Source organism: Mustela nivalis (genome assembly GCF_964662115.1).
Source record: "Mustela nivalis genome assembly, chromosome: 8".
Lineage (NCBI taxonomy): Eukaryota > Metazoa > Chordata > Mammalia > Carnivora > Mustelidae > Mustela > Mustela nivalis.
In genome coordinates, this window is record NC_139027.1 from 53016155 (window position 1) to 53042618 (window position 26464).

The 26464-nt window shown below is 43.6% G+C and overlaps 1 protein-coding gene across 8 annotated transcripts in view; it reads right to left on the reverse strand.

The window, feature by feature from the left end:
- Positions 1-24970, reverse strand: part of ANXA4 (annexin A4) — a 73690-nt gene extending 48720 nt beyond the window's left edge. For 2 of the 8 annotated variants that reach the window (XM_082744091.1, XM_082744087.1), the window contains exon 1: positions 24449-24970. The gene's annotated coding sequence lies outside the window, so the exon portion shown is untranslated. Of the gene's footprint in view, positions 1-3320; positions 3343-10094; positions 10179-24172 lie in introns of those variants that run through there. The other 6 variants (XM_082744088.1, XM_082744092.1, XM_082744090.1 and 3 more) reach the window with 6 other exon arrangements.
- Positions 24971-26464: the final 1494 nt, after the last annotated feature.

A 26464-nucleotide genomic window follows, 5' to 3' on the forward strand; every position in this document is an offset into this window, starting at 1 on the left:
TACAGGCAGGTGACACCACTAGGAGCTCTCAGAGTAAAAATGGAATAAATATTGTAAACTGTCACATTTTTGCTGAGCTAGATGCATTCTTGTTCTTTGACTCTTTAACGAGCTGGGTGCAAAACAAAATCAAACAAAACAAAACCATGACAAAAATGTTCCTCTCCCAGACTTACCGGGCAAAAACGCTACACTTTGGCAGACAGCTTCCAACCCAAAGTGTTGAATACAAGACTACTGGCTGTTTGAAGAGAAAGCCCATTTCCTTTTTCTTTTTTTTAAAGATTCATTTATTTGAGAGAAAGAGAGAGAAAGAGCACGAGCCTGTGAGAGGGTGGGTTGGGTAGAGGGAGAGAATTTTTCAAGTAGACTCCCCGTCAGCAGGGAGCCCTCCCCCCCATGTGGGGCCCCATCGGGACCAATCCCACCACCCATGAGATCACAACCTGAGCCAAAACCAAGAGCCGGGTGACCAACCAACTAAGCCACCCAGGCACCCCATGGAGGGAAAGTCCATTTCCAACCCACTTCCCCTGCTCTACTTCGGCCGTCCTGCCTTTCTGATGCAAAAATAATGCAACCCAGCTCTGTGATAACGTTTTCTGAAACAGACACATGGTCAGAGTAGTGCCATCCCCAGGGAGAGACACAAGGATCCCATCCAGGCACATTCTGTGCCCATCTTCCCCGCCCACCCCCGTATCAAGATCCAGCATCCTGTGCTGACTATGGTGGGGGTAGGACATGGGGTCGGGCATGGGGGTCATGGCTGATCCAACCATAATACAAAAGTGCCCAAAAGTGCAGCCTGCTTCAGAGATTGACTGATGCTCCTGGGGCAGTCTGAATCGAATATCAAAGGAGGTTAGAAACAATCCCCCCCCCCTTTGGTTGTATATATCTTGATGCCAGCAATATTAAGACTATCCAGTGTAGGGGCACCTGGGTGGCTCAGTGGGTCTAGCCTCTGCCTTCAGCTCAGGTCATGATCCCAGGATCCTGGGATCGAGCCCCACATCGGACTCTCTGCTCAGCAGGGAGCCTTCCTCCCCCCCCCCCTTTCTGCCTGCCTCTCTGCCTACTTGTGATCTCTCTCTCTCTGTCAAATAAATTTTTAAAATTTTAAAACAAAACAAAACAAAACTATCCAGTGTATACCGAAAGGGGGAGAAAGAAGGAATGCCAGAAATAGCTCGTCTGGCTTATGCTATGAATCAAGAACATTACGGGCTTTCATTCAAAGGGTTTGGCACAACTGTGACAGGTTTTCTCAAGCCCTAGATGGCCGTTGCTTATGTTCTGTGCTATGGCAGTGACTGTCTAGACTTAAAAGTATTCTTTTGATCTTCCAGAGTTGTTTTTCCCCAATTTCAGTTCAAAACATCCAGCAAAGCACAGGTGAGACAACAATTCCAAGGTTCAGATGTAAGTGCCCCCAAGAAAGCAGGAGTAGAAATGTGGGGGTGGGGACACTTGTCTCCAGAAGGAGCTCATTTCTGCCAGTGTATGACTGTCAGGGTAGAGAGGATTTCAGGGAATTCCCAGCCCACCCCTTCATGCTGCAGATGGAATGCCTGTCTATAGGAAAGTGGTGGGTCTGCCCTCTAGGTCATGTGCATGGTAATAACGTGTTGCGCTCCCTTGTCTGACCTGAGGTACGGCAGATGCTGGCATCACGGGCAGCACAGGCTCCCACTGGATGGGAGAATCCACGCCATTTTTTTGATGAGAATCACTTACACGAAGGTCCAAGCCTGACTGTGGTGCAGCCAACTCATGGTCTAGTGGCCATTTCACACGATGGTGGGAATTCCTCCCGTAAAGACCATGTCATCCTTCCTCCATAACCACATGGCCAGAGACTGGAGCCCAACTAACTTCTAAACTTGGGTTTAGAACTCTCTGACACACACTTTTAGCCGTATGACTGGGGACAAGTTATTCTTTCTCTGTACTTCAGTCTCCTCATTGGTAACACGGAATTAATAACAACAGCTACTTTATGGATGGTTGCAAAGATTAAACCAGTTATTGCATTATATGAAGTACTCAGAAGAGGGCACACATTATGTACTCAACAAACGCTCACTATTCTTTTTATTTCTATTCTCTCCAGATAACCTTCGTCTGCCACATCTACATATTCTAGCATTACCTGTTCAGTGAGCTGTTCAAGGCCTGGGTTACCAACTCTACTTGTACTAAAAACATCTGTGGGGTACAGAGTTCAGGCTTTCACATCTACCAACATGTCAAACCGGATTTCCCATCTGGTTCTTTTGGCCACCAAGCCTGTGTGGGTCTGTACTCTGACAAGATCATTGTCCTCACACTACTAGGTATTTACCCCAAAGATACAGATGCAGTGATCCAAAGGGGCACCTGCATCCCAATGTTTATAGCCGCAATGTCCACAACAGCCAAACTATGGAGAGAGCCCAGATGCCCATCAACAGATGGATGGATAAAGAAGATGTGGTATGTATCTCCAATGGAACATGACTCAGCCATCAAAAAGAATGAAATCTGATCATGTGCAACAATGTGGAGGGAACTAGAGGGTATGACACTAAGCAAAATAAGTCAATCAGTGAAAGACAATTATCATATGATCTTGCTTATATGTGGAATTTAAGAAACAAAACAGAGGACCATAGGGGAAGAGAGGAAAAAATAAAAGACAAAATCAGAGAGGGTGACAAATAAGAGACTCTTAATCATAGGAAACAAACTGAGGGTTGCTGGAGGGGCAGTGGTTGGAGCAATGGGGTAACTGGCTGATGGCCATTAAGGAGGGCATGTGATATAATGAGCCCTGGGTGTTACATAAGAATGAGGAGTCCCTGAACTCTACCTCTGAAATTTTTTAAGATTTAAAATTTTTTTAAGATTTGTTTATTTATTTGACAGAGAAAGAGAAGGCAAGAAGAGGAACACAAGCTGGGGAGTGGGAGAGGGAGAAGCAGGCTTCCTGCTGAGCAGGGAGCCTGATGTGGGGCTAGATCCCAGGACCCTGGGATCATGACCTGAGCCAAAGGCAGACGGTTACGGACTGAGCTACCCAGGTGCCCCATAGTTAATTGAATTTGAATTAGTTAATTGTAAAAAGATCATTGTCCTCACAGCTGCCTGAATGCTAAGACAGTACCTTCCCGGGTGCTCACAGGATTTCCAACCTGAGCCCCCACTTTCCAGGGTTTGGAGGTGGTGATGAGGCAGAGAGGATATTAACTATAGAGGAGCTTGAGAGAAGGAACTTTGGGTGGTGAAAGAAATGTCCCGCATCTTGAATCTTGATTGGGATAGGAGTACCGACTTACATGCATTTGTCAAAACTTACGCAACTCGCCTCACACCCATTAGGATGGCTCCTATACACACACAGAAAATAAAAGGTGTCAGGGAAGATGTGGAGAAAGTGGAATGCTTGAGTACTGCTGGTAGGAATGTAAAACTGTACAGCCACTATGAAAATCAGTATAGCAGTTCCTCAAAAAATTAAAAATTGAATAATTACTATATGATCCAGCAATTCCACTTCTGGGTATATATATATATTCTAGGATACAAATTCATTCTTTCAAAAGAACTGAAAGCCAGGACTTGGGGAGATACTTGTACACCCACACTCACAACAGTATTAGTCACAAGAGCCGAAAGGTGGAACCATGTACAACCCATGTGTCGATAGACAGATGGATAGATAAACAGGATCTGGTACATACACACATAAAATGGAGTATCATTCAGCCTTAGAGAGTAGGGAATGCTGACATGTGCTACAACGTGGATGAACCTTAAGGACACTGTGCTAAGAGAAAAAAGTCACAAATACTGCACAATTCCACTCCGAGAAGTCAAATTCAGGACACAGGAAGTGGAATGGCAGTGCCAGGGCATGGGAGAAGGGAGGAGTAAGAAATTCTAGTTTAGCAGGTACAGACCTTCAGTTTTACAGAATGGAGAGAGTTCTGGGATTAGACAGTGGTGATGGTTGCACAACACTGTCAATGTGCTTGAAGCCGCTCAACTATACACTAAAAAATGGTTAAGACGGTAAATTTTATCCTACATGTATTTCAGCACAATGTTATATAATATTTTTTAAACATGAACTCCTTAAAAAAAAAAACTCACCAAACTAACCACGTAGATCTGTGCATTTTCTTGAATGTAAATTATACCTCAATAAAATAATATACATCTATATAGCTTAAGAGGTCAAGGTCTCAGCTTTGTAGGTTGATAGTGGCCTCTTAGGGGAAGCACATTATTATCCTCATTGAGCAATATCTACTCTTTTTTGCCTTAAGTAATTTATTTAATTATTTTAATTTTAATTTTTAAAAATTTTTTAAATTTTTTTAAGGATTTCATTTATTTTTTGACAGACAGAGATCACAAGTAAGCAGAGAGGCAGGCAGAGAGAGGAAGGAAGCAGGCTCCCTGCTGAGCAGAGAGCCCAATGCGGGGATCGATCCCAGGACCCTGGGATCATGACCTGAGTCAAAGGCAGAGGCTTTAACCCACTGAGCCACCCAGACACCCCAAACTTTTTATATTTTTTATTAACATATAATGTATTATTAGCCCCAGGGGTACAGGTCTGTGAATTGCCAGGTTTACACACTTCACAGCACTCACCATAGCACATACCCTACCCAATGTCCATAACTCAACCACCCTCTCCCTATCCCCCTTCCCTCGGTAACCCTCAGTTTGTTTTGTGAGATTAAGAGTCTCAATCGATATCTTCTTTTTTTTTTTTTTTTTAAAGATTTTATTTATTTATTTGACAGACAGAGATCACATATAGGCAGAGAGGCAGGCAGAGAGAAAGGAGGAAGCAGGCTCCCCAATGAGCAGAGAGCCCGATGCGGGGCTCGATCCCAGGAACCTGAGATCATGACCTGAGCCGAAGGCAGAGGCTTTAACCCACTGAGCCACCCAGGCGCCCCAACAATCGATATCTTCTTTTAAGGGAAAACCCAACTCAGTGAATCCAAAATTCCACATAGCTTTTGCACAGCATCATGGGTAAAATCACTTCTCCTCAGTCTAACAATGATTTAAAGATAAAATCTGTATCTCATGGTTAGGCTTTGCCACAGGTTACATCATGTTTACTGACCCATTACAATCAGAGCCCCTCAAGGAAATGTGAAAGGTCACTTTATTCCGCGTTCCTTCTTCAGAAGTAAGTAAACTATTCCAGACACATGAGAATCTAATGCAGAAACTCCAAGTAACTGGTAACAAGCTACTGCACTGATCTCCAATTCTAGTTTGTTCCAGCACCATGTTTTCACATGCTCGTTTACACTTAGATCCCCTCAGCCTCTCCTTATGAATCACAAACTACAGGCTGCCATGTCCCAAGACCCAGATTCCAAGGTCTTGACATCTTCTCTTGCGTCCGCAAGCCCGAATCTTAGGGATAAGGCAAGAGAAGCACCTCACTAGAAAAAAGAACCCTGACTCTAGCATCTAGTTTTTCTCTTCTACACCTTCCCAGAGAAAGTAAAATGTACTCCATCTTTCTTTTTTTTTTTTTTTTAAAGATTTTATTTATTTATCAGAGAGAGAGGGAGAGAGCGAGCACAGGCAGACAGAATGGCAGACAGAGGCAGAGGGAGAAGCAGGCTCCCTGCTGAGCAGGGAGCCCGATGTGGGACTCGATCCCAGGACGCTGGGATCATGACCTGGGCCGAAGGCAGCTGCTTAACCAACTGAGCCACCCAGGCGTCCCTGTACTCCATCTTTCTTTACAAAATCCTCGTGATGCAGGAAGGGAACAGACAGCCTGGATCTGAGTGAGAAACTGGAGCCCAGGCAGGAAGGGATCTCCAGTGAGTCGGTGAGAAACCAAACATGCGGCTGGGCCCCCTGTCCTCCAGCTAGTTTTATTTACTTACTTGTAGGTAGAAAAACAGGAATTACACAGCCCACTCCTTTCCTTATCAACATCACCACTTCTTCTGCTTCTTTTATTTTGTAAGTTTTATTTATTTGAGACAGAAAAAGAGAGAGAGCCTGTGTGCAAACATGCGTGTGGGGGGATGGGGTGGGGGAGGGCAGAGACCGAGAGAATGTCCAGCAGACTCCCAGCTGAGCGTGGAGCCTGACACAGCCCCATCCCAGGCCCCTGAGATCAGGACCTGACTGGAAATTCAGAGCCGGCTGCTTAACTGACTGAGCCACTCACGCGCCCCTCGATACCACCACTTCTGTTTGCCCAGGAAGGAAGAAAACAAACTCTCTTCCCAGATGAACAGGAAAAGCAGCTGAGTTTTCCTTCCTAGATTTACACGGGCTCAACCTTGGAGATCTGGAAGTGAGGAGAAAATAAACACTGCTCTCTGAAATGTCACATTTTCTCCTGCCACCTCCCAGGCCTGGCAAATATGCAAGTTCTAGCTGTGTGGGCATCTCCCCCCTCCCCCTGGAGCAGCCACTCCCTCAACAAGGCAAGGCCGGGTTCTAGTTCCAAATCTTGCCAGCACTCAAGTTGACTCTGTCAGAACACAAAAACAGAACCGTTAAAATTCTACCACAGTGGATTTCTGGTTCACATAGGGAACTTGCTGTTTCTGATGCAGCCTCTCTCAATTTTTTTTTTTTTAAGAATTTACTTGTCCTTCTTTATTTACTTTTCTTAGATATGGATGCCACCTCATTTTTCTTTTTTTTTTTTTTCTCTCAATTTTTCATGAAAAACCTGATGGAGGCATGGGGAGGCACAAGAAGGAGCTCATGACAAAACCAACGACTGACATGAGATTTTATCAGCAACTGAGAGGAACTGAAACTACTTTAAGACAGATGGAGAGTGAAAGTGTGTGTGTGCACGCGGGCAGGACAGTGGGGAGATGGGTGATACCTTCTTATCAGCTCTGTCTGTTAAGGGGATCCACCCAGAAAACCTCATCCCAGTCCACCCATTTGAGTTGAGGAGCTGTGAAGTGGATCCACTACTGGCCCTACTCACTCCCAAACCAGCAGAGAGGTGTTGGGAAGGACACTATGGTGGCAGAAAGGATGCAGGAAAAGGTGACCAGTGAAAAGAGCCTTGGCAGAAATGCATGCTGGGAAGCATATTTTAGGTCTTTACATTTTATATATTATATATAAACTATATATATTATTATTAAGTTATTATATTAATCAATGCTGGTATATTAATTTACTAACAAATATTAATATTACTTAAAATTAGTATAATATTAACATTATATATTAATACTATATATTACTATAATTAATATAATTCTATAAAATAATAACATGTTTATAATTTAGAATTATAATAAATACATATTACATCTATTTAGCTCAGAGAACCAGCATTGGGAGCAGGAAAAGATGCCACCTCAGAGAAGCAGAGAGGAACAAAGAGAAAATGAGCCAGATACTGGGAACTGGACCAGGCACCGTGCCAACAACTTTGGCACCTGATGCCAACACAAAAAGGTGCCCCGAGTGGGGGCCTCCTGTCTTTTGAAAGTCACAGCTTCTGTACCTGCCCAATACAATGCCGTAGCCATGAGGCCACGTGTGGTTACTGAGCAACTGAAATTTAGCCAGTGCCGCTGAGAAACTAAATTTTAAATTTTGATTTTAATTAAATTTAAATTTTAAAATTGATGCAGTATAAATGTCTTTCCATAGCACACAACTTTTTTTTTTTTTTAAAGATTTATTTATTTGACAGACAGAGATCACAAGTAGGCAGAGAGGCAGACAGAGAGAGAGGAGGAAGTAGGCTCCCTGCTAAGCAGAGAGCCCAATGCGGAGCTTGATCCCAGGACTCTGGGATCATGATCTGAGCCAAAGGCAGAGGCTTTAACCCACTGAGCCACCCAGGCACCCTCCTAGCACACAACTTTTTTTTTTTTTAAAGATTTTTATTTATTTATTTGACAGAGATCACAGGTAGACAGAGAGGCAGGCAGAGAGAGAGAGGAGGAAGCAGGCTCCCTGCTGAGAAGAGAGCCCGATGTGGGACTCGATCCCAGGACCCTGGGATCATGACCTGAGCTGAAGGCAGAGGCCTTAACCCACTGAGCCACCCAGGTGCCCCAGCACACAACTTTTATATTTTAGTCAGGCTGTCTTTCACTTTAACCCCCCGCACGGAGTACACACATCAGGCATGCTGCATCTTTTCTAGTGTTACACCTAATCTCACCACCCATCTAGTTGGTGTCAACAGATATGCTCACTCTGAATATTTTTCTTTGCACTGATGTAATTTTTTTCATGTGCTTATTTCAATGTTTTATAGACAGCACAAGTTACAGTGCTATTTATGTAAATTATAATTTATAATTACATTTAAATTCTTCTAGGGGCGCCTGGGTGGCTCAGTCAGTTGGGCATCTGCCTTTGGCTCAGGTCATGATCCCAGGGTCCTGGACTGAACCCTGTAGCAGGCTCCCTGCTCCATGGGGAGTCTGCATCTCCCTCTCCCTCTGCCTGCTGCTCTCCTTGCTTGTGCTCTCTCTCTCTCTGTGAAATAAATAAATAAAATCTTATAAAAAGGTTTAAATTATTCTTAAAAAGTATGGGAGTGTGTGCTCTTTGGCACCTCTCCGGCCAGCAGCCTACCGATACCCTCTCCTGTGTCCCGAGGTCTGCCCCTTCTCTTCCTTTTCCTCAACCTCAGGTGGAACAGCTGCCAAGGTACAGAGTTTTGTGAAAGCCCTTATGGAGAAGACCATCATTCTCAAGGCTGAAACCTTAACTACAATAGAAAATGTAAAGGCCAAGATCCAGGATAAGGAAGGGATTCCTCCTGATTACCAGAGACTGATCTTCGCGGGCAAGTAACTGGAACGTACTCTATCTGCTAACAACATCCTCTTTTTTTTTTTTTTAAGATTTTATTTATTTATTTGACAGAGAGACAGCAAGAGCTGAAGGACAAGTAGGGGTTAGAGGGCAAGGGAGAAGCAGGCTCCCCATTCAGCAGGGAGCCCCATGTGGGGATCGAGCCCAGGACCCTGGGATCATGACCTGAGCTGAAGGTTGAACGACTGAGCCACCAAGGCACCCCTGACTACAACATTCTGACGAGATCGGGCGCGTTCAGGGTGGTATGGCCGTAGACTGACTACAACATTCTGAAGGAACTGTGTTGAGACTTCCTGGTGGTACTAAGAAATGGAAGAAGCCTTAAAGCACTCCCAAGAAGGATAAGCATAAGAGGAAGAAGGTTAAGCTGGCCGTCTTGTAAGGTGGAGAAGAATGGCAAAATCATTGTGCTCCTCAGGAGCTCCCTTTGGATGAATACGGCGCTGAAGTGTTTATGGCTAGCTACTTTGACAGACATAATTGTGGCAAATGTCTGACCTATTGCTTCAAGAAACCTAAAGACAAGTAACTGTATGTGGGTTAATAAAAGACATGAACTAATGACGACAAAAAAAAAAAAAAAAAGGGACGCCTGGGTGGCTCAGTTGGTTGGACGACTGCCTTCGGATCTGGTCATGATCCTGGAGTCCCGGGATCGAGTCCCGCATAGGGCTCCCAGCTCCATGGGGAGTCTGCTTCTCTCTCTGACCTTCTTCTCGTTCATGCTCTCTCTCACTGTCTCTCTCTCAAGTAAATAAATAAATAAATAAATAAAATCTTAAAAAAAAAAAAAGTATAGACACATTTTAAAATTTAAAACCAAGGCATGTGAGGGAGGTGGAATTGAGTGGAGAGGCAGGGGCATGATGAGCTGTGCAGTAAAGAAAAAAGGAGACTGAACTGGTAGAAAGAGAGACAGAGAAAGAGAGCATAAGCTGGGAGTGCAGCAGGCAGGAGAGGGAGAAGTGGGCTCCCTGCACAGGGAGGTTTGGGGGTTTATCCCAGAACCCTGGGATCATGACATGAGCTGAACGCAGACACTTAACCCACTGGGCCACCTAGGCTCCCCAACAAAAGCAGTTTTAAAAGTGTTACACTTTTCAGGAAATAATGTCCAATGGAATAAAGACAGTCTCTTCAACAAATGGTACTGGGAAAACTGGACAGCCACATGCAGAAAAATGAAACCGGACCATTTCCTTATACCACACATGAAAATAGACTCAAAATAAATGAAGGACCTCAATGTGAGACAGGAATCCATCAAAATCCTTGAGGAGAACACAGGCAGCAATCTCTTCAACCTCAACTGCAGCAACTTCTTCCTAGGAACATTGCCAAAGGCAAGGGAAGCAAGGGCAAAAATGAACTATTGGGACTGCATCAAGATCAAAACCTTTTGCACAGCAAAGGAAACAGTTAACAAAACCAAAAGACAACTGACAAAATGGGAGAAGATATTTGCAAACGACATATCAGATAAAGGGCTAGTATCCAAAATCTATAAAGAACTTACCAAACTCAATGCCCAAAGAACAAATAATCCAATCAAGAAATGGGCAGAGGACATGAACAGACATTTCTGCAAAGAAGACATCCAGATGGCCAACAGACACATGAAGAAGTGCTCCACATCACTCGACATCAGGGAAATAGAAATAAAAACCATAATGAGATACCACCTCACACCAGTCAGAATGGCTAAAATTAACAAGTCCAGAAATGACAGATTCTGGTGAGGATGGAGAGAAAGGGGAACCCTCCTACACTGTTGGTGGGAATGCAAGCTGGTGCAACCACTCTGGAAAATAGAATGGAGGTTCCTCAAAAAGTTGAAAATAGAGCTACCCTACAACCCAGCAATTGCACTACTGGGTATTTACCCTAAACATACAAATGTAGTAATCCGAAGGGACACATGCACCCGAATGTTTATAGCAGCAGTGTCCACAATAGCCAAAATATGTAAAGAACCTAGATGTCCATCAATAGATGAATGGATAAAGAAGATGTGATACACACACACACACACACACACACACACACACACACTCTCACACATACAATGGAATACTATGCAGCCATCAAAAGAAATGAAATCTTGCCATTTGCAACAATGTGGATGGAACTACAGAGTATTATGCTTAGTGAAATAAGTCAATTGGAGAAAGATGACTATCATATTATCTCCTTGATATGAGGAAGTGGAGATGCAACGTGGGGGGTTTGGGGAGTAGGAAAAGAATAAGTGAAACAAGATGGGATCGGGAGGAAGACAAACCATAAGAGACATAATCCCACAGAACAAACTGAGGGCTGCCGGGGGGAGTAGGGTAGGGAGAGGGTGGTTGGATTATGGACATTGGGGAGGGTATGTGCTATGGGGAGTGCTGTGAAGTGTGTAAACCTGGTGATGCACAGACCTGTACCCCTGGGGCTAATAATACATTATATGTTAATAAAAAAAAAGTGTTACGCTTTTAGTTTCAAAGTCAAATCATGGATTCTAAAAGAGATGAGCCATTTTTTCCAATGTGGATGCAAATATTAAAAGGAAAATTATTTTTTGGCATTCCATTCAGATACTGGAAAAGTTCTAAATATGTTTAAAATGATTTGGGTATATGAATCTACATGAAAATTAAATTATATGAAATCTAAATACAGACCAAATATTTCTGATGGAAATTTAGCATTCAGATTCAGATGTTCTGTCAGTATATAATATTCACACGAGACTCTTAGGACTTAGTATAGTATGAAAAGAAGACTGTAAAACATCCCAATATTTTTTTCTATTGACTAGACACTGAAATGATAATACTTTAGATCTACTGGGTAAAATGTAAAATAATCCATATTATTAAATCTCATTTCACCTGTCTCTTTTAACTTTTTAAAATGTGACTACTAGGGGTGCCTGGGTGGCTCAGTGGGTTGAACCACACTGCCTTTGGCTCAGGTCATGATACCAGGGTCCTGGGATCAAGTCCCGCATCGGGCTTTCTGCTCGGCAGGGAGTCTACTTCCTTCCCCCCTCTCTCTCTCTCTGCCTCTCTACCTATTTATGATCTCTGTCAAATAAATAAATAAAATCTTTAAAAAAATAAAAAATAAAAATAAAATGTGACAGATAATTCAGACCTATGTTTGTGCCTTGCTCTGCCCTTCTACTGCATACCACTGCTCTAGACACACTTGGCCTTGTTTAATAAAAATGATTACAGCTATTGCTGAATGCTTATTGTACTATGTGTCACATACTGTTCTAAACACTTCACGTGAATGACCAGATGATTACTTTTAAATACCACACACACACAAAAAAAAACCTTGCTCATCTTCTTAGTGCTTTCATTTCCCCATGTGTTAAAAAAATAGAAAGAAAAACACAAAATGTGGCCTAGGACAAAATGCTATAGAGAAGAAGAGAAAAGGAATTAGGCCTCAGAATATTTAAAGGGATGGCCTATTCCTGGAAATAATCGGTGTAATTATTCAAAAGAAAGCTCAGGGAACTAAGGGGCACCCTCACTATTTGGCAAAATAACACTTATCTAAATTGGCGGGAGGGGCCCCTGGGTGGCTCACTCAGTTAAGGGTCTGCCTTAGGCTCAGGTCATGATCTCAGGATCCTGGGATGGAGCCTTGGGTCAAGCCACCTACCCAGTGGGGAGTCTGCTTGTCCTTCTCCCTCTGTCCCTCCCCGCACTGGTGCTCCCTCTTTCCTAAATAGGTAAATAAAATCTTTAAGTAATTAATTAATAGGAAGGGGGAAATGACTAGTGTAATAACATCAAGAAATCCTGTGAAACTAAAGAGTTTGGCTTAACTATTTTGTACTCAGCATATCAGGCCCAGGTAAATTTTCTATGATCAATCCTTTCCCTCCCTTTATTTAATCAAGAGGCAAGACATTTTAGATTTGTAAAACATACATATGTATTTAAGAGGGCTCACTAACTCATATCTAAATATCTTTCTTTTCACTATTGTTTGGTTTCAACTAAAGTGTTTTTTGTTTTCATAAAAAATAGAATCCTCCAGCCAGGAATCCTTTTAAAAGAAATGGAGACTATCTGCAGAGATCATAAAAAATTTAGTATTACCACCTTAGGAAATATCACAGGAAGGATAAAACAGAAAACACTGGCTAGCTTTTTAAAAATAACCTTTCTTATTTTTGAATAGTAAAGATAATAAATGTACATGACAGAAAATTTATCTGCTTTATTTATTATAATTTTATTTCTGTTTTAGCAACAGAATATAGCAACAGAAAGTTTAAATCTGGTAAATTTAAATTAAATGAGAATTTAATATAACTTATATAGTAAAATTTATTATTTGGTTTATTGATTAACTTTTATTTCTGTTTTAGCAACCTCAGGAATTATAGTGGGTAACAATATAAGGCAGTTAGTGGTACTTTTACCTGTTACTATTAACCTCTCCTCCCCTCCAGCTGTTATTAAATTGCCTGGGTGAGCTGATAAACTTGTTTCATAAACCCACCAGAATACAGATAGAAGTAAAATTTTCCATTGCAATGCTGAAAATTATGGACCTTTCCACTGACAATGAATGGAAAAGACTAACTTTCAGACAACTGTAGAGACTGTGAGGCCTTAAGCAATCCTCTATTTCCCTTTCCTTTTATTTTGTAAATTATTTCATCAACTTGCAGCACTGAGAAGGACATTTTAAAACAGTGTAAACTTACCATCTACTATTATTTCTATTTGTGCCAATATTTTAATTGTAATCACAGTATGTATATGATATCGTGTTCTACTCTTTCCTCTTAATTTTTCATACTTCACACAATCACCATATGGGTCACTGTACTAAAATTATACTCTTCCATTATATTGATATCTTGTAATTTATTCAATGTCCCTCCTATTGATTGTTCAGGTTTTAAAACCATAGCTACAATATTTATATTTAGCTTTGCAAGATATTTTATTCTTCTTTTTGACGCATTTCTTGTGATATCTGATACTTATGAATATTTCCAGTTGTCTTCCAAATTTACAAGGACATCCAAACCCCAGCTAGCCATAAACTTGCTTGCTTTATTTCTTTATAATATAATATTTGAGTATAATACTAAATCTTATTATTGATTTAACTTGCTTTTTTAAATCAGTAGTAGGAACACGGACTCCCTTTTTTCAACTCCCGTTCTTTGTGTATTATCTGTTTCTAGTTTAGATAAGTCACCTATTTTTAGCATCTTGGTGCTTTACTAAAACATACAGAAATTATTCCCATGTTATAAAATTTAATATTTTATGTCTAAAATGTATTATTAAGCATTTTACCAATTTAATACTATCCTTTTAACTCAATAAAGCCAAAATCTGGGAGAAAAACTTTCAATCATATCTGGCCATCTTTTCCTTTGTATTCCTCCTTTGTATTCCTTTGTATTCCTCCCTCTTATTAATTAATAGTTGGAAAGTCTCTTTTTTGGTGAAATATTGGTAACTGTTGAGCTGGGTGATGAATAAACACAGAGGTCCATTTTACTATTCTCTCACTTGGGTGTATTTTTTTTTAACAGTTTATCAAATATAATTTATTCAGAAACAAATACAATGTTTTAAGAACTTAATTCCAAAAGGGTGACAGAACCCAAAAGCTGAGCAGAAAACAGCCTTCTGTGAGCAGTACCAGTCTGCTGGCAGTACTGAGAACTGCCAGCAAGGTCTAGCACTGAGAGAAGGCTCTATCAGTCATACCAGGTATAAAGGACCCTATGAATTACTGATGCTGGTGGTTCCTTACTCTTCCCAGGCTGCCCATTTGCTCTACTCTGGGTTCCTGGTTGCAGCCAGGATAGCCACTCACTCATGAATCCACAACTGTCAAGTAACACCTTGTTATCTCACCCAAAAGCAAATCTACACACGTGTAACACAAGCACCTGTTACCAGCAACAAAATTTAGTGCAGCAAACCATGGTCTTAGTCTCTGAAATAAGTTGGAAAATGTCCATAATAAAAACTTTCTTTAAAAAAAAAAAAGAAATTTATTTATTTGACAGAGAAAGAGAGATCACAAGCAGGCAGAGAAACCGGCAGAGAGGGGAGGAAGCAGGCTCCCTGCTGAGCAGAGAGCCTGATGTGGGGCTGGATCCTAGGACCTTGGGATCATGACCTAAGCCAAAGGCAGATGCTTAATCCACTGAACCACCTAGGTCCCCTAACAATCACTTCTAATAGGCTGATAGAAGGATGCTCCAGCACACTACTGGGAGACAGAATAGTAAAGAAAGCAAGACTTTTTTCAAATTGTGATAAAATAAACATAACAAAGTTTACCATTTTAACCAGTTTTAAGTGTATAATTCAGCAGTATTTTTTTTAAAGATTTATTTATTTATTGAAGAGAGAGAGCATGAATGGGAGGGGTGGAGACAGAGGGAGAAAAGCAGACTCCCTGTTAAGCAGGGAGCCCAATGTGGGGCTTGATCCCATGACCTCGAGACCCCGAGACCATGACCAGAGCCAAAACGAAGAGTTGGACATTGAACTCACTAAGCTACCCAGGCGCCCCAATTCAGTGGTATTAATTACATTCACCATGTCATGCAACCATCCCCACTACGCATTTCCAGAACTCTTCCATCATCCCAAACAGAAACTCTGTACCCATTCAATAATAACTCCCCATTTCTCCCTTACTTCAGTCCCTGATAACCATCATTCTACTTCTTGTCTCTGAATTTGGCTAGTAGGTATGTCATATGTGGAACCATATCTGGTTTCAACTTGTGTGTCTCAGTTATTTTACAACCATGCCTGGCCCAGAGGAAGGGTGTGTGGGTGTCACTCCACCCTCTCAGTTCCAAGGAATAAGCAAGCCTTCCATAGATTCACCAAAGCACAGGGAATCCAGTCTCCTCCTCTGGGAAGCCCCAGGGCAGCTATAATAAGGAGCTCAAAAGAACCTGGAAAGAGTAGAATATGCCAAGTTCACAATTATGTTTATCTTTTCAATAAATAACCTAAAAGAAGTTCATACAGTTCAGTGTTTATGAAAGTGTGGTTTCCAGACCAATATCATCAGAAACTGGGAACTTGTTAAAAGTGCACTTTCTTGGGCCCAACACCACACCTACAAAACTCTGAGGGTAGGGTCTGGCAATTTGGTTTGTAAGAAGCCCACCAGGTGATTTTTTTTTCAAGATTTTATTTATTTATTTGACAGAGGTCACAAGTAGGCAGAGAGGCAGGCAGAGAGCCCAATGTGGGGGTCAATCCCAGGACCCTGAGACCACGACCTGAGCAGGTCAGAGGCTTAACCCACCAAGCCAACTAAGGTGATTCTGATGCATTCTCAAATTTGAGAACTACTGCTCTACAGTAATGATTCTAGATTCCAACTACTGATGCTCAAAAAGGTCCTCAAAATGCTCCATGGTCATTCCTAAGTGTAGATTCCCATTCCTGATCATACATGAAGGGAGTATAAGGGAATGGGGGTAAAAAACAGAAAAAACTATATTAATGGGAAGAGTCATAATTAACACTTTTTAAAGTATTTGTATAAATATGAGTCAGGAAATGTGTTTGTCAAAGATTATTTACATGGAGTTCTTGAAACCATTCACTGCAAACATGCATTTCTCCGGGCAAACCTGACCTGTTATTTTATGATTTCTGTGACATTCTGAATTCAATTCTCTTCCCACATGCTAGCAGAGGCTGTAATGGAGATCATTCCATGCTGGACAGAGGAGGCTGGGAATCCAGAACATAAGCCAAATTCCAGTCTCTGCTCTGCCCTCCAGATTTAACTCCACCTAACACAGGTACTCTATGCTGACATATAAGTGACATAGTAGTGACTATTGTGCAGGATTTCTGAGAAGATCACTTATATGTCAACCCCCATCATACCTTCTTTCCTCATTAAGAGAACTTTCACTGAGTTTTCATGGTTTGGAAAACCAGGAACGTAGTACTCATCCCAGGAAGAAATAATGATTGGTCCAAGGCAACCCCATTCCAATAGCAACAAATGGTTTTCAAGTGGCCAGCGGACCCACTTCAGGCTAAGGAGAAATAAGAACAAGCCTACTAAGAGGCTTCAGAGAAAGACTTCTTCCAGATTAAAAAGACAGAGATTAGCCTTCCTTCTTTCTTCTAGCCTTGGATGATATCAGGACACCGTGTCTGGAGCTATGCTTCAAAAGGATCCTAACTGTAATATAGACTGTAAGACACCTAACACGATACCTAGAAAAAGTTCTCAAATTTTAGTGTGCAGCAAAAGCACCTGAGTAGTGTTTAGACATACAGATTTTAGGGATGCTGTACTCAAGAACATGAATCAGTAAATCTCAGATAGGGCCCAAAGACCTTATTGAACCCATTTTCAGTAAGCACCCCAGGTGATCCCCCTCACATACTGTTCCGGGCCCTGGTTCTCACACAGGTGGTCTCTGGATGAGACCCCAGTTCCAAAACTGCGGCTCACCAGGTGTACAGACCTACTCATAGTCCTTCCTTAAATATTGATTTTGCCTCATCAGGTACCAGGCACTGTGACAGAAACAAAGATGGAGGAAACAGTATCTTGCTACCAAAGAGCTTTGTAAGCTAGTAAGACAAACAGCCGATCCAAAGACAAAGCAGCAGGTGCTAACTATTGTCAAGAGTTGCAAGGTGGGAGACAGGAGACTGAGCCCGTCCCCACCCTGCCCCACCCCTAGTCAAATGTTCTCATTTGACTTAGGCTTCCAATGACAGATTTCAAGAGTGAAAGGTTTTGCCGGCAGAGAGAGAACAGTAAAAATGAAGCTTCAGCTATGATTTGGAAAACACTTCATTTGGAGTGGGGCTGGAGACTTAAACCCGGAAGAGAGTGGTAGGAGACAAAATTCTGGAAAGGTGATTTTCACAAATGGGTCATTTTGTGACAGGTTGAGCTTGGACACTGGACTCAATTTTCTAGGCCATGGGAAATCATACATTCATTCAGCACACACAGTGACACACGCCCTCTGTGCTAGGCCAGGGGACGGGGGCTGTGTAGTTCCTGCCCTCAGAGGAGCTCAGCTCAGAGCTGAGGGGGTGGCCCAGGCTGGATATCAGACACAGTAGGCGTGAACATTCCTGTGATGGGAGAATGACAGGGAAAGAGGAGTATCCATACTGGAGAGGCCCCTCACTCAGATTAAGTCAAATGGGGAAGAAGACTGTGTCCATGCCGAACCTTGAACGGTTGGCCATGTGTAGGACAGGGAAATAGGGAGTCTTGTTTCTCCAAGGCTCAGTCTCTGCCTGGATTTCCTTCCTGGTACCCAGCACTTCCATTTTATTAAAACAAAATATGCATTAGAGAAATGTACTAAGCAGCAGAACAGATACAAAGGAAAATGAGGATCTCCATAGGGGACAGTAGTTCTGACTGTGGACCCTCCAGGACCTGACCCCAAGACTGGTTGGTCCTGTCCCCCACAGGCCTACAGAATGACCTTCATTTCTGAGAGTCCTCCCACTCTCCCATCTGGAACTAGCCCTGCTCTCATCAACAGGCCATACTTCCAGTGAATAACAGCCTTCCTTTGTCATCCCTGTGACTGTACATAAATCTCTCCTCTCCCACCCCCAAGAAGCCTTCTCTGCCCGCCTCTGATGGAGTTAGGCGCACCTCCTCTATTGTTCTGTGGTCTGTGCAAAGTGTACCAAATCATTTATCATACAGTCCTATGAGTTTTGAATTATTGATCTGCTTGTTTACCTCCCTAAGGAGAGGGTCTGTGTTCTACCTTCGAATCTCTAGGGCCTGTCACATTATATGATAGATGGGTGGCCCTGTATTCGTTGGGCAGGAGCTGTTGACATCCTGCCTCGCCCCTGAAGCCCCTTCCCCAAAGGGCTGGGCTGTCTCCCCTGTCTTTAAATGCTGCCCCAAGTCTTGCTACCACCTGGCTGGGCCCCCGGAATCAAGAGCAGCACATTGTCTTGGTTCATATATGCTACACTCCTCACTCACTTACTGCATGGGACCCCCCTGGATATTTAGAATGACCCAGGTCGGCATCAAGTTCATCTCAGACAAGTGGTACGGACACAGGTTTCTACCTCTCCCCCTCTGAAAGAGTCCAGCCCCACAGCCAGCTTAAACTCCCAGACCTGCCTTTTCAGGCTGATTCCCCATTCTTTTTTAAGATTTTATTTATTTCTTTATTTGACGAGAGATACAGCAAGAGAGGGAACACAAGCAGGGGGAGTGGAAGATGGAGAAGCAGACTTCTCGCTGAGCAGGGAGCCCGACACAGGGCTCAATCCCAGGACCCTGGGATCATGACCTGAACCAAGGCAGATGCTTAACTGAGCCACCCAGGGGCCCCCTGATTCCCTGTTCTTACTGCACTATGTAGGACAACAGGGTGGTAGAGCACAGGAAGTTGAACCAGACTGCCAAATTCAAATCCTGACTCTACCATTTGCATGTAGCATGTGACCTCCAGCAAATTACTGAACCCATTTGGGCCTCAGTTTCCTCACTTACTCAATGGGGATGATAATGGGAGCACCCACATATTATAGATGAAAATTTAGTAAATAACATGCCAGTTGTTTGGCACAGGGCCAGGCTCCTAGGACACATGAGCAAACATCAGCTATTCGTATCTGTGACATGGACCCTCCAACAGGAAGAAGCAGGGGCCTCACAGACTAAGACATAGTCCAGCTCTGAAGCCAAGGCCAGGTCCCTCAGTACCCAAGTTCTGATAGCACTGCTGGGACTTTGACCAAGGGCCCTATCCCAGCAAGTCTATGTAGTCTACAGGCTGGGACTTATCCCATCTACTCCTGTCTCTGTTTCTGCAGCTAAAAAAACATATGGAACTGATCAGACCAAGTAAATTCAGGGCTTTCTCTACCAGGCAGTTCATAGCACCTTACATTCTTTTTGGAACTAGCTGGAGTGTAGCCAAATGAAAAATCAGCCCAATTGAAATGTGTAAGAAACGAGCGATTGCTATTATAGCTCACTGGAGACCAAAGCATCATTCTTTGCATACAAATAAGAAAATATAGGGGCGCCTGGGGGGCTCAGTGGGTTAAAGCCTCTGCCTTCAGCTCGGGTCATGATCCTGGGGTCCTGGGATTGAGCCCCTTATTGGGCTCTCTGCTCGGCAGGGAGCCTGCCTCCCCGTCTCTGCCTTTCTGCCTACTTGTGATTTCTGTCAAATAAATAAAATCTTTAGAAAAATTAAAAATATATATATATGATCATGTATTAATTTTGAGGTTGGAAAATTTGATAATATGTATTTATTTTCCATTTCTACTTCATTCTCCCTCTTCAAATGGGTAGGTGATATCTGTAACTATATGTTTTAAAAATTGATAATATGTGAATATGATTTTAAAAATTCAAATAATAATAAATGGTATAAAGTGATAAATCTGGATGAACTTTGCCCCCCCACCTTGTTTTGGCAACCACTGTGATAATTTTCCTATGCACACTATCAGAAATATTTAATGCATTAACAAGCATATAGACGATAGTCTCCATCATTCTTACAAAAAAAGTAGTAGCATACTATGCAATCCTGTATTTTACTTTTCTTAAAAAAATATTTTATTTATTTGACAGGGATCACAAGTAGGCAGAGAAGCAGGCAGAGAGAGAGGAGGAAGCAGGCTCCCTGCTGGGCAGAGAGCCCGATGCAGGGCTCGGTCCCAGGACCCTGAGATCATGACCTGAGCCTACGACAGAGGCTTAATCCACTGAGCCACCCAGGAGCCCCTATATTTTAATTTTTTTTAAAAAGTGTTTTTTAAAAAGATTCTTTGATATCATCCAAATCTGTTCCTGTCAAGCTGCATCATTTTTTAACAGCTGCACAATACTGCACTGAATGGATGTTCCATAATTTAACCACCCCTTGGTGACAGATATTTAGTTCATTTCCAATCTGTTGCTATAAACAATGCTGCAATGTATATATATCCTTGTACACAGGCCTCTACACACATATCCAAGTATATCTTTATGATAAATTCAGAATTCAAATTGCCAGAACAAAGGCAAATCCATTCTAAAATTTTGACAAGCCACCAAATTTCAGAGCAAATCCATCTACGTACCTGCTAGGTACCATGATTGGGTTTGGACAGGTGTCCATCCCCTTGAAATTATACGAACAATGTCAAATATGTGTTTCTTTTTCTCAAGAGACAATCCATAGCTTTACTGAGATTCTCAAAGGGGTATGTAACTAACAAGGATGAGAAGTACTGAGTCAAACGGATTCTTGTATAGCATCCAAAAGCATCAACAGCAGAAGCTGAAGCAAGGTAGGACCCAGAAAAGACCTTCCTAAATGCTCCCTGGAGAGACATGAGAGGGAGGATGCCAGGGACTGATTATACTAGCGGGGCTGTATCTAATAAGGACTTCCTAAAGGGGAGATGACTCAAGTACACATAAATCAGGAGAACTTGTTCCCACTCACAAACCAGCCCTTCTATGTTAGTTTCTGGTAATAATCTAATGTTACCTCTGATAGGGGGGCAGGACAGGGGGGACGAGAGCCTTAACCCAGAGAAATGAATCCACAGGGCAGGAAGGTCTTTCTACTGGACCTGACAAAAGGCCACTCTTGAGACCTGTAGTTCTGTTAGAAGTCAGGCCATTCATACTGTAGGCCTTAAAGGATTAATGATGGGGGGGAGGTTTGATGAAGGTGTTTTCTAGAGCAAATTATAGTCTGGCCTATAGCTGCAATTTATCTCTCCAGCTGATTGTGGTTCATTCTGCTAAGAACATTCCCTCGGGTTCTTTGTCTAGCAATCTGGACCAAGAAACAATATGGCAATTTACTGACCTCAAACATCTTGAACCTTTAAAAACAATTCTTCAAAGGTGATGGTTTAGGTTCCTGTAACAAAAGCTCTTAGTCCAGTGCAGACACAACTGAACACTAACAAGCTACTCCCAATAAAACAAGCAACAGGCCTTACAAATCCTAAATTCCTAGGTACATTATTCTTAATATAGTAATCCATCTCAGGTTCAATTAAGTTTTAAAAATAAACAAGGCCTCTTTGGTTTAAACCCTCTATTTGGTCTAGGGGTGTCAAACATTATAAAACTATGGGGGGAATTTCATGTGATAGGGCATAATAAAAAGCTGTCCTTGAGAATGGGAACAATGTCAGCTTTTACCATATTATTTACAGCATAACGACAGGCCTAAGTTCCTTTAAGCCCCATGTTTTCGTTAATACTTTACTCAATTTATCAAGCATGCATATATTCATATAAGTCTTTCTAAAGCTTAGTTTCTCAAAGCAAGGTCCAAGAAACATCTGAATCGTAATTATCCAGGGAGCCTATTAAATATGCATTTTCCTGGGCCCAATTCTGTCACACTGGATGAGAATCAGGGGTGAGTGGCATTAAGAATATGCATGTTGTTGAGCTTCCTGAGGAATTCTGATGTACCCTGAAGTGACAAAGCTATGATTTCAGAGGTCATCTTAGTTTAACCTTCCACCCTTAACAGCCCCATCCAAAAGGGGCTACAAGGCCCCCACCTAAACACCTCTTGTTGAGAAAGCTCTCCATCTCCAAGTCCACCCAGCCAAGGGGTTTCAAAAGCCACACTCTTACGTCCAGCAGAATGCACCATCCAACCCAGCTCTGCCCAACACCACAAGAAGTGAGTTTATTCTCTGGTCCACATGCCAAGTCCCTCAAGAATTGAGGGCCATTAACTTGTGTCCCCTCACCCACCTCATCTGTGAAACAAGGTTAGGAACCCTACCGCAAGTTGAAATAACAATTAAATGAGGAACCAAGGATGACTGTTATTCAAAGTTCCTCCAGGTAGGACATGGTGGCACCCACTGCCTCCACAGTAGCCCTAATTCTAGTGAGAGCAAACCCTCAAAGGCTAGGTTTGGGCCAAATCACAGCCAAATAAATTTAAGTTTCTTGTTTTATAATAAAACGTATAAATTCTGAATTCTACTCCAAAATATACCTGGTTGTTCTTAATCTCAAAGATCGAGGTAAGAGTGACCCACCCCCCAACCCCAGGCCCTTGGTTTATTCTGAAGCTTCAGTTATTCCCTGGCAGTGCCTGGCACTCATTATTAAAGAAGACTGGGCTTCCCTGACAAGCAGAAGATCAGGATGGGGAAAACAAGTAAGTGGATAGACATAAAGAAATGGGCCAAAGGCCGTAAGTCTGAGGGTAACCAGGGAGCTCATTCTTCAGATGCTGAGAACTGGTGTGATTTGACTTGACTGTGCATGTTACTCTCTAACTTGCTTCCAGAGAAAAATGATCCCTAGCCAAATATTAAAATATTTCGGAGGGAAATTCGCATATGCCCTTGATCTAACAGTCATGTGCCTCTGTGTGTGTGTGTGTGTGTGTGTGTGTGTGTGTGCCTGTGTGCTCGTGTGCTTCCCCCAAAACAAGAGAAATCTGGCCTGAACTGAATCTAAGGGATCTGGCCTTGACCAGATAGGGCTGGGCTCTGGAAGGAAGCCCGTTTTGGGTGGCTGTGATTACCCATCTCATTCCTGCTTCCTCTTCCACCTGTGTCTTCTGAAAATTCCCTGGTAAGGAAAGGGCTAAGGTTTGGCAATCAGAAGTGTTACCTGCAATGTAAGGAGGAGGTGGGATGGGTAATTTGGAGGGGGTGACCCTATCCATTCTTTCCACTGTCAGCTGGAGAAAGCAGAAGTGTCATGGAAGGTGTGGGTTACTCAGTGCTGCTCACAAACGCGCATCACCCCAGAGAGCACTTACAGCGGGCCAGATTGTTGAAAAGCAAAAGCCTCTTTGGCCCATAGTCTCCCACTAGGCAATGCCAAGACAAAACAGTGAGACAGCCCCTGGCAGACTTAAGTCATAGATCTCATAAGAATAACATATTCCCGGGGCGCCTGGGTGGCTCAGAGGGTTAAGTGTCTGCCTGAGGCTCAGGTCATGATCTCGGGGTCCTGGGATCAAGCCCTGCATCGCTCTCTGCTCGGCAGGGGGCCTGCTTCCCCCTCTCTCTCTGACTGCCTCTCTGCCTACTTGTGATCTCTCTGTATCAAATAAATAAAATCCTAAAAAAAAAAAAAAAAAAAAAGAATAACAGATTTCCATGCGCCAGCCAGCCAGTCTACTGAGGGCATTAGATACATGAGGAGGGAAAGGATAAGAAACTAGGAAAACTGAGTAAGTGTCTTAAAAGGAGAAAAGAAAGAAGTAAAAAGAAAACTTGGGTATTAGACTGAGTCATATGCAAGGAGTACTAACTCAGTCCTTTCTTGTTAATACCTGAAGCCAGCACAGTTCTTGGCACATGGAACTCAATAAATAACCGCTGTGGTCTCCGACCCGTCTCCATTCCGAGCTGTATAAACTGCTCCTTCTGGACGGTGCCGGGGGATACCCGCCGGGGCTGCCGGCGCCCTCTCCACCCTTTGGCCGCCTAAGCCCCGCCCGCAGACCGGCGGCGGGCACCCCCTCCTGGGCGCGGCACAGGGCTGTCCCCCCGAGGGTGCTGCGACCCCTTCCCCGAGCCCAGGACCCCCGGCCCGGGTCCCCCCTTACCGCTCGAGCCGAAATGGGGCTGCGCTCGTCCGCCGCGACCGGTCAGATCACACCCCAGAGGGGCCGGGCAGCGGGTCTTATCCCGGGCGGACCCGCCCCACTTCGGGGTGGAGACTGAGTCCGAGTTCCTGGTTGTCCCTCTGCACTCGGGACCGGAAAATCCTCCGGGTGGGGTGGGGTGGGGACGAAGCGCACCTGGAGCTTGGGCCCGGGACCGCAGCGCCTGGCGCCCAGCTGGGGACCAGCCTTGCCCCTGAGCCTGGGGCTGCGCCCCCGGTACGTGCCCGAGCCCCGCCGGGGACCGCACCCGCCGTCCAGGCTCTGCGGTCTCGTCGCCCTCCGGGATAGCACCGCCTGCCCCGCCCCGTCCAGCCCCGCGCCTCCCTCGGCGGAATCCGAGCACTTGGACTTTCCGGGTCTGCGGCTCCAGGCGCCCCAACACTCTCGGAGGTGCGAGTATCCTCCCTGCGGCCGCTGGGGCCAGAGTCCAGCCGCGAATCGCAGCTTCCTCCCGAGGAAACTGCATTTTCTCTCGCCCCGTCTGGGCCAGAGCAGTGGGGAGAGAAATCACCAAGGCACATTGTTTCTCTCTTGCACATTAAAACAAATACCCACCCAAAGGCCCCAGCAGCTCCCCATCTCCCTTGAGGAAATGGAGTTCCCTTTCCTTTGGAAGGAGACCTTCGGGAATAGGAGTGCAGAGCAGCTCTTTCTCTTCTCCCCCAGTAAATGACCAGAGTTTGGAACTGGTGGTTAGCCCCTAGGTTGGGCCCGGGAGAGGCGCTCAGGCCCTGTAGACCAGTTGTATGTGCTCCTTTCTGCCTCCCCGAGTGACGCTGGCCTCTTGAAGGCACCTACTAAGCCTAGGTCGTCCTGGCACTCGTGCTTAGTATCGGTTTCAGCACATAGTAGGTGTTTGGTGCTTGCAGAATGAATCCTTTGAGCCTACCCGCAAATTCGGATATTATTTAACAGAGGGAGGATAGCTTGGGGGAGTGTGTTTGCTATCCAATAGAGCAAAATCCAAGTGGCTACTACACCCTTAAAGCCAGAGAGGTAACGTTAATTCGGGAGGATTTAGCAAAAGGAGGAGTTTTGACATGGTCTTCTAAGAACATGGATTTTAAAATCAGAGTGGTTTAGATTCTAGACCTCGTTTTGCCCCTTTTCTCTGCTTTGATAACTTAAAGTTTCCAGCTTCCGTTTATGAGCTAATCTAGAGGAAACAAAATCAGGATGAAAAAGAATGAAACAGGATCATTCCTTTCCTCAGAGTAACTAGAGTAATTAGAGAGACTACTGCATTCCTTAAAAAGTAACAATTGGGGCGCCTGGATGGCTCAGTTGGTTGGGCCTCTGCCTTTGGCTCAGGTCATGATCTCAGGATCCTGGGATCCAGCCCCACAGGGGGCTCTCTGCTGAGCAGGAAGCCGGCTTCCTCCCCTATCCCTCTCTGCCTGCCTCTCTGCCTACTTGTGATCTCTCTCTCTGTGTGTGTGTCAAATAAATAAATAAAATCTTTAAAAAAATAATAAATAAAAAGTAACAATTAGGCTACTCTAAAAATAAATAAAAGGTTTGAGAATGGAGCTGATGCTCTCTGCCAAGATCACCTTTGCCAGGCAGGTATACCTAGCTCACAACTGCCCTTTTCTCCTATAAATGCCCTCACATGGGGTTGAAGAGCCACAGTCCAAAGCTAACTTTCTGGGTACAAAAGGTCAGAAGTAAATCTGTGATACCCTTCCTAGTCTAGAGCTCCTGTGGGCTTGGACTAGAGCTAAATCTCTATAGAAACTACATCTGTGCTCTGCTGCTTCTTTGCACTCTCCTGCTCGTGTCAAGTACAGGGTTTCCCAAGAATGAGCACATAAGTTAAGCACTTACACAAGAATCTCCATCTCGGTCTCTGCTTCTAGGGAGACTGATCTAAGACAGAGTATTTAAAAAATTAATACCATTGTTGAAATTAAAGACTCAAAGGAGCCCTTTTAAAAAAAAATTGTATTTATTTTT